This window comes from Physeter macrocephalus, chromosome 4 (assembly GCF_002837175.3).
Source record: "Physeter macrocephalus isolate SW-GA chromosome 4, ASM283717v5, whole genome shotgun sequence".
Lineage (NCBI taxonomy): Eukaryota > Metazoa > Chordata > Mammalia > Artiodactyla > Physeteridae > Physeter > Physeter macrocephalus.
This window is the reverse complement of record NC_041217.1, coordinates 137420253-137427292: the sequence shown is the minus strand read 5'-3', so window position 1 is coordinate 137427292 and position 7040 is coordinate 137420253. Positions and strand designations below refer to the sequence as shown.

The following is a 7040-nucleotide window of genomic DNA, read 5'->3' as shown; positions in this document are numbered from 1 at the left end:
AAGCACTGGTGATAAATAAACTGGTGTTTACTCTAAACACAAGAGCAAAGACAGTGATTTGATCTAAACAGTTGGAGTTTTATTACATTAACTGTTTCAGAGCAACCATTGGGGAAATCTTCTCCACCCCAGGAGAATTCGTGGCTATAACACCAGGAAGCAGATCGCTATCCTGGGTTACTTTCTTAAGTCCCACCCCAGGAGAATTAGTGGCTATAACACCAGGAAGCAGATCACTATCCTGGGTTACTTTCTTAAGTCCCAGAGGCACATTTTTTCATATGTAAATGTTTCTAAAATCAGAATGCATCTGATAATCAATGGACAACAATAATCAAGTAAAATAGTGCCAGGTTCCTCCTTCCAAGAAGTTATGATTAAACTGATGATGGTGTTCGCTTCAGCGGCACATATACTAAAATTGGAACGATAGAGAGAAGATTAGAATGGCCCCTGTGCACGGATAAAGCACAAATTCATGAAATGTTCCATATTTTTAGAGAACAGACTTGTGGTTGCCAAGAGGGAGGGGGATGGGAGAGGAATGGATTGGGAGTTTGGGGTTAGCAGATGCAAACTATTATATATAGAATGGATAAACAACAAGGTCCTACTGTATAGCACAGGGAACTATATTCAATATCCTGTGATAAACCATAATGGAAAAGAAGATGAAAAAGAATGTGTACATATATATATATATATATAAAACTGAATCATTTTGTTGTACACCAGAAACTAATACAATATTGTAAATCAACTATACTTCAAAAAAATAAAAAATAATAAAATAAATAAATTGATGACGAACATTAGAATAGAGGAGGCCACCACTGACTGAGCACGTACTGTCTGTTAGACCCAATGCTGGATGCTAGATCCTTTCATTTTCATTGCTTTCTTTTATGTTCTTTCAGCATGTTTTTCTCCCCTTTATAAAAAATAATCATCATTGAAGAAAACTTTGAAAATACAAGCAGCTCAGGTATCCCAGAGTTCCCCAGTAAAGAGATATCTCAAGAGCCCCTTCAGAATCTAAGCAGCCATAACACAGTGAACACCTCAACTTGAGTGATTGTAGGGGCAAAAGCAAACTCCACCCACATCACCACCAGGTACTTCTGAGGATCCAGGATAGCTTCTCCTCTCTTGGTAGCCACCTCTCTCTCCAGACCTCTGCTCCAAACTTCTCTACCATTCAATTCTGCCCATTCGAGCTTCCCCAAGCTGACATTGCATCTTCCCTGGTCTTCCCACACCTAGACATTGATCTTCTCTTAATTCCCCAAAGCACAGGTGACACGAGAATTCAGTGTTTGACCAACTCTACTCAAGTCCTGAGGGCACTACAAAACAGGCAAGTAAAATGGAAAAATGAATCCCAGTTGACACTGATTCCAAAGACCAACATCCTTAGCCAATGTAAGGGACCTCCATCCTCAGCCAAAGCAGAGTATCATTTTGCTCCGTCTGGGCTAACTTCATAATAGAGAACTCCCTCTCACCTCCTCTCCTCTGGGTTCCAGAGCCCCAATCCTCTCCCTCTGGGCACTGCTGAAGATGCCCAAAATATGTTATTATACTAGTTGAGATAACGCTATGTACTTCTAGAGCAAAACTCTGACATTCCACAGGCTTAAAAGAATAGTTCCATCTACCCTTACAAAGTCCAGTCAGGGAGAGGGCAGGGACCCACGGAGCTATGCTCCACAGAGTCATTCAGGGACCCAGGCTCAGAGGATCTGCCGTCTTCCATATGCGGTTGCCAGTTTGCCCTGGGCATCAACATCCGGTCTGCAGACAGGGAAAGAGGAGGAATCATGTGAGGAAGATTTTTGTGGCCAATTCTGCGAGTGGCATGTGAAACTTCCGCCCTTATTCCATTAGCTGGAACATGTAGCCATGTCTCATTGCAAAAAAGGCTGGGAAACACAGGACAACTTGTGCCCAATAGGAAAGGAAATTGTTTGATTTCTCAAACAATAGTCACTCTCTACTACAGGCACCATCATGATGTGCCCTGTACCCAGGAAAACAGCACCTTCTAGCTGATAATGCAGAACAATTTACCACCCACTCCCTTTGCTTCAAGCTCTCCTTCCAGACTAGCTTCTGGCCATGCTGCTCCAAAATCAAAAGCCTATTTCAATGTTCCTCCTAAACAATAAAGAAACCTCCCTCCAAAAATAAAATCAATTCTGCTGCCAACCCTAGAATTCATAAATACTTGCCGTTGTTTTTGCGTGTGTTTTTTGTCCCCCTACATAGAAAAAATATTTAAAGAAATCACTCATAATCTTACAACTCTATTAATTTTAATGTGTTTCTTTCCTTTATATTTCCATATGCTCAAATCTTGCACAAACTTCAAAGTCCTGTTCAAATGATATAACTTTCTTGAGCCTGAGGCCCAGAGAGTTTAAGTAACTTGCTAGAGGTCACACAGCTAGGAAATAGTAGAACCAGATTTCTAACCATGATCTAACCCCAGAGCCAAAGCTCTTGCCAATGCAGCACGCTGCCTCTCAGTATTCCTTGTAATTGTCCCTGGCCTTTTATTCACCCCTGTCTGCTGGATGGTAATTATCTGTGTCTAAAATATAAATGACCCATCTGTGACAAACCTTATCTTCCTTATTAGAGTGTCAGCTCCCAAAAGTCCAGAGATATATTTGATTCCTCTTTGCAACCACAAGGCTTGGCCCGTACTAGCTGTTTAATTCTCTACTACCCAAAGAAGCAAACATCAAATTGGAAGCTACCTAAAAGGCTCTGGTCCAATCCACTGCCCAATTCACAGCCCCACTTCACATTTCACAGGTGACCACAGCACAGACTTTGGGGCCTAACAGATCCAAGTTCACTTTCCCCTCCACCACCATGTGACTTTGGACAAGTTACTGAACTTCTCACTTTGTGAAACCCAAATGAGTTAATGCACAACACATTCAATAAACAGTAATGATTATATTATTATTAATGTTATTACTTATTATTATCAGTATTATTATTGTCCACCCTCTGACTTTTCCAAATTGCTTACCATAGAAAGAAGTGAATAAAACCTTTAAGGCCTGGCAACAAAAAGGAGGTGAGATTTTGAGTGGCTTCTCGTGACCCTCAGGGAGCAGAGTGGTGCAAGTACTCTTTGGGGGAATTCTTGACCCTTCTAAAATCCCATTAAACCTAAACACACATCTGTTAGCGAACACCAAGTATGCAGTGTCTGCTTTCACCCAGCACTGAGTAGTACAAGGAGGAATATTATATCCAGTAACTCATATGGAACTATTTATCCCCAATCACTTTGTGCTTTTCCTTCAACTTTTCCATAGTCTTTGGTTTCAAAGGCCATTTTAGAATGACTGAATTTCCTTGCAAAGTAAGTCTCCCCCTGCCCCCACCAAAAAAAAAAAAAGAGAGAGAGAGAGAGAGAGATTGTTTTAGGAAAATCTCCTCGGGGCATAGGGGCTATGAGTTTCCAAACTTGCTTTCTCCTGCTCTCCTTTTTTCTTTTAAATAAAAATTGCCCAGGAAACCAAGATGCATTAACAGTGATGGGGAAAAAACATAACTGAGTTGAAATGAGTTTGCAGCTTAGTGCTTAGCAGGGAACTCACAAGGCTCTTTCAGGGGAATCTTATAAGATCAGAGAATATGAGGACTGGGAAGGACCTCAGAGATCATATAGTTCCAACTCCTCATTTGGAGGTAGGAAAATTGAGGTCCAGAAGAGAAAAATTAATTATCCAAAGTGACAGAGCAAGTCAGCCAAGTAACTGAGACTTGAACTCAGGTCTCCCATAATTCAGCCAAATTAGACCAACTTCTCTAGAAAGCAGAGCCTGAGGCAAGGATTACGTACAGTGTTGATGCTTTACTTGGGAAGTGAAGCCCAGACAGCGAGAGTGAAGAAAAAGCGAAGCAAGGCAAGAAAAGGTGGGCAGCGATGCAATGTGAGAACCACTCTTGTGTCTGCACCAATCAGCAGGCTGGTTTACTCAGCTCTCGGGACTTCTCAGGAGCTGTAAAGGAAAAACTGCCCTTCTAGGTTGGGAATCTAGAAACTGCATCATCCCTGACCAATCAGATGGTGAGTTGGTGGATAAAGAATAGTTCAGTTTCCTCACCCTCAGTTGGGATAACTTAGGCATGTGGGATACACTGACTCCCAGATTGGGTGACCAGTGCGTCCGGATCTGCCTGGGACTTCCCTGGATTTTGCACTGAAAGCCCCTCACCTCAGCAAACCTCTTGACCCCAGGTAAAGTGGGTCAGTTGGTCCCCCTACCCCGGAGGACCCCAGTGAGACGGCTCCAGCTGTCCACAGTAACTCCTTACTGGTTTCCTTCCCCTTCCTGTTCACGTCCCTGTGGGTGTTTCTTAGGATCATTACCCAATTAAACTGCTTGCCTTTCAAGTCTTCATCTCAGGAGTGTCTGCTTCTGTGGGAACTCAAGTGTCTGGCACATAGAGTGCACTCAATAAATGTTATGAGCAATCATATTGAAACAACATACACTGTCTTCTCCCTCTCTCTTCCAGTTGCTTTGGGAACTTGAGCAACGTGGTCATGTCACCCCTGGTCTGCTCCTTGGGCACCCCACAAGTCAGCAGTCTGAACGAGAGCTTAAATCTGATTTTGCCCGCTCCAGGCAGGAGAATAGTAACTGAGATTGTCAGGCAGGGTCTACCTGGTATGGGCACATATTTATATATCACAATATTTGCACAGCTGCTTTAACTAGGGATTTTTGTGCCCTAAAAGACTAAAGTGAGAATGACTAAACTACTCATAGAATAGAACACTATATACAATTTATCATACAGTTAATTTAAGTCCTTTTTGTATTTAATAATTCAGAATTCTTCATAGTGTGGTCAGCAATCCACCAACCTACATCCTAAACATGGGGGGGTGGGCAGCTTGTTCAAAATGATGGTTCCTGGGTCCCACGCAGACACCCCTTACTGAATGCTGCCAAGTGCGGCTCCATCATCTCCAAGAGATTCTGAGGCACGTTAAACTTGGTGCGTCACCAGCCTGAACAACTGATGGAGGCTTTGCTCCTCCTCCTTAGGGAATCAGCGAGCTTCCTCCCCAGGCTCGGTTTGACCCCCATGGACTCCTCCCCTTGTACCACCTGCTTTCTGCAGTTCTCCTTAGGAAAACTTAAGTTCCCCTTACTGCTCTTGTCTAGTGATCTGCGCTGACACAGCCACTTCCTAGGGGACCTGTGTTTTCAGTCCCTGCTTCAGAGCTTGTTCAAGGTTCACTGTAAACACAAGCCTTTATCCACCATGGTGCCCAGAGTAAATGCCTACTGCTAATGATGAATTAACCCAGCTGGCACTTGGCCAATCCTCCCTGACCTGGCCTTCTATGTCTACCTGGCCTTGGGTGCAGAGAAGAGTCAGGACCCCCCACCTTGAGCCTGGGTTGCCATCATCAGAGAATGTTTTATTCTACTCCCTTTGGTGGCAAAAGAAATTTATCCCTGGGACCCAAGATGGAAATGGATTTTCCCCATTGAGTAGAGCCCAAAGGACCTGGCATTCCCACATGATGCCAGTGAGTATCCCACCACCACCACCCCTTCTCGCCCAGCTGAAACAGCTCGAGCGTTAGTGATGAACCACTAAGCTCCCACTATGGCGTCTCCTCCTATGTTTTCTTGTGTGCACATAGGTTTCCGCTACTACACTGTGAACTGCTTAAGGGCAAGGATCATGTCTGAGGGAACTTTTGATTCCCAGCAACAAACCCAAATCCTGGCTCAGAAAAGGTCTTCCAACAACATTTGCTGAAAAAAACAAATATTTACATATTTGCTATAATATACAGATATATAATGATGAATGGTCAATTTCTATGCTGTTATCTTGTTTTTATTCTCTTCACAATACTTATCATTACCTAAAATTATCTAAAGTTTGTTTATTGGTATAGTCATTTTTTTGCCCCTCAAACCCAACACACATTAGAATGTAAACCCCCTGAGAGTGTTATGAGCTGAACTGGGTGCCCCCAAATTCATATGTTGAAGTTCTAACCCCCAGTACTTCTGAATGTGACTGTATTTGGAGATAGGATTCTGAAAGAGGCAATTAAGTTAAAACAAGATCATTACGGTGGGCCCTAATGCAATATGACTGGTATCCTTATAAGAGGGGGAGATTAGGGCAGAGACACATACAGAGGGAAGACCATAGGAAGACACAGTGAGAAAATGGTCATCACTAGCCAAGGAGAGAGGCCGCAGAAGAAACCAATCCTGTCAACACTTCCATCCCAGACTTCTAGCCTCCAGAACCCCAAGAAAATAATTTTTGTTTTTCAAGCCACCCAGTCTACGGTACCTTGTCATGGCGGCCCTCGCAAACTAATACAGCAAGAAAGCAATGGGCCTGCCTTGGTTACTCCTGTACCCCTAGCCCCTGGACCAGTTCCTGCCACAGAGTAGGTGTTTAAGAAATAACCGTTGAATGAACACTCTGAAAATACAAGCTACTTACTGTTCCCCGCCATATGCACATACTGTTTTATACTTCTGAGTTTTTGCTGTTCCTCAGCCTAAAACCCCCTTCCCCATCCAGTCAAAGAAATCTTATTTTCCTTCAAAATTCAGTTCAGGCTCATATTCTCCTAAGATGTCCTTGACCCCACTGGACAGAATCGATCACTCTCTTCTCTGTGCTTTTCTGAACTTTGTAGACACACATCCACATCGTTGTAGCTGCTAGGCTGTGAGCTTGACTTCAGAAACCATATTCGACTCTGATCCCTGCCATCCAGCACTGGGCCTGGTGCAGAGGAAATGATCCATCATTAATCTGCCAAGCTCTTTGAATCCTTATTATGTAGCTGCAAAGCAGACAGTCCCTGTCTGCTAGTGACTTACTGTCTGAAGGGGGACAGATCCATAAACACACGTGTCTGACACATACTGGTGGAGAAATAACTTTCTAGGCCCAAGATGGAGCCACTCCTGCCCAGGGTGCCACGTCAGCAAACCAAAACATAGATAGGTTTCGTGCCC

The 7040-nt window shown here is 43.5% G+C and overlaps 1 non-coding gene across 1 annotated transcript; it reads left to right on the top strand.

The window, feature by feature from the left end:
* Nucleotides 1-391: 391 nt before the first annotated feature.
* Nucleotides 392-498, top strand: LOC112063907 (U6 spliceosomal RNA). Its single transcript, XR_002891253.1, has one exon. It is a non-coding gene; the product is annotated as a U6 spliceosomal RNA (small nuclear RNA).
* The last annotated feature ends 6542 nt before the right edge of the window (nt 499-7040 follow it).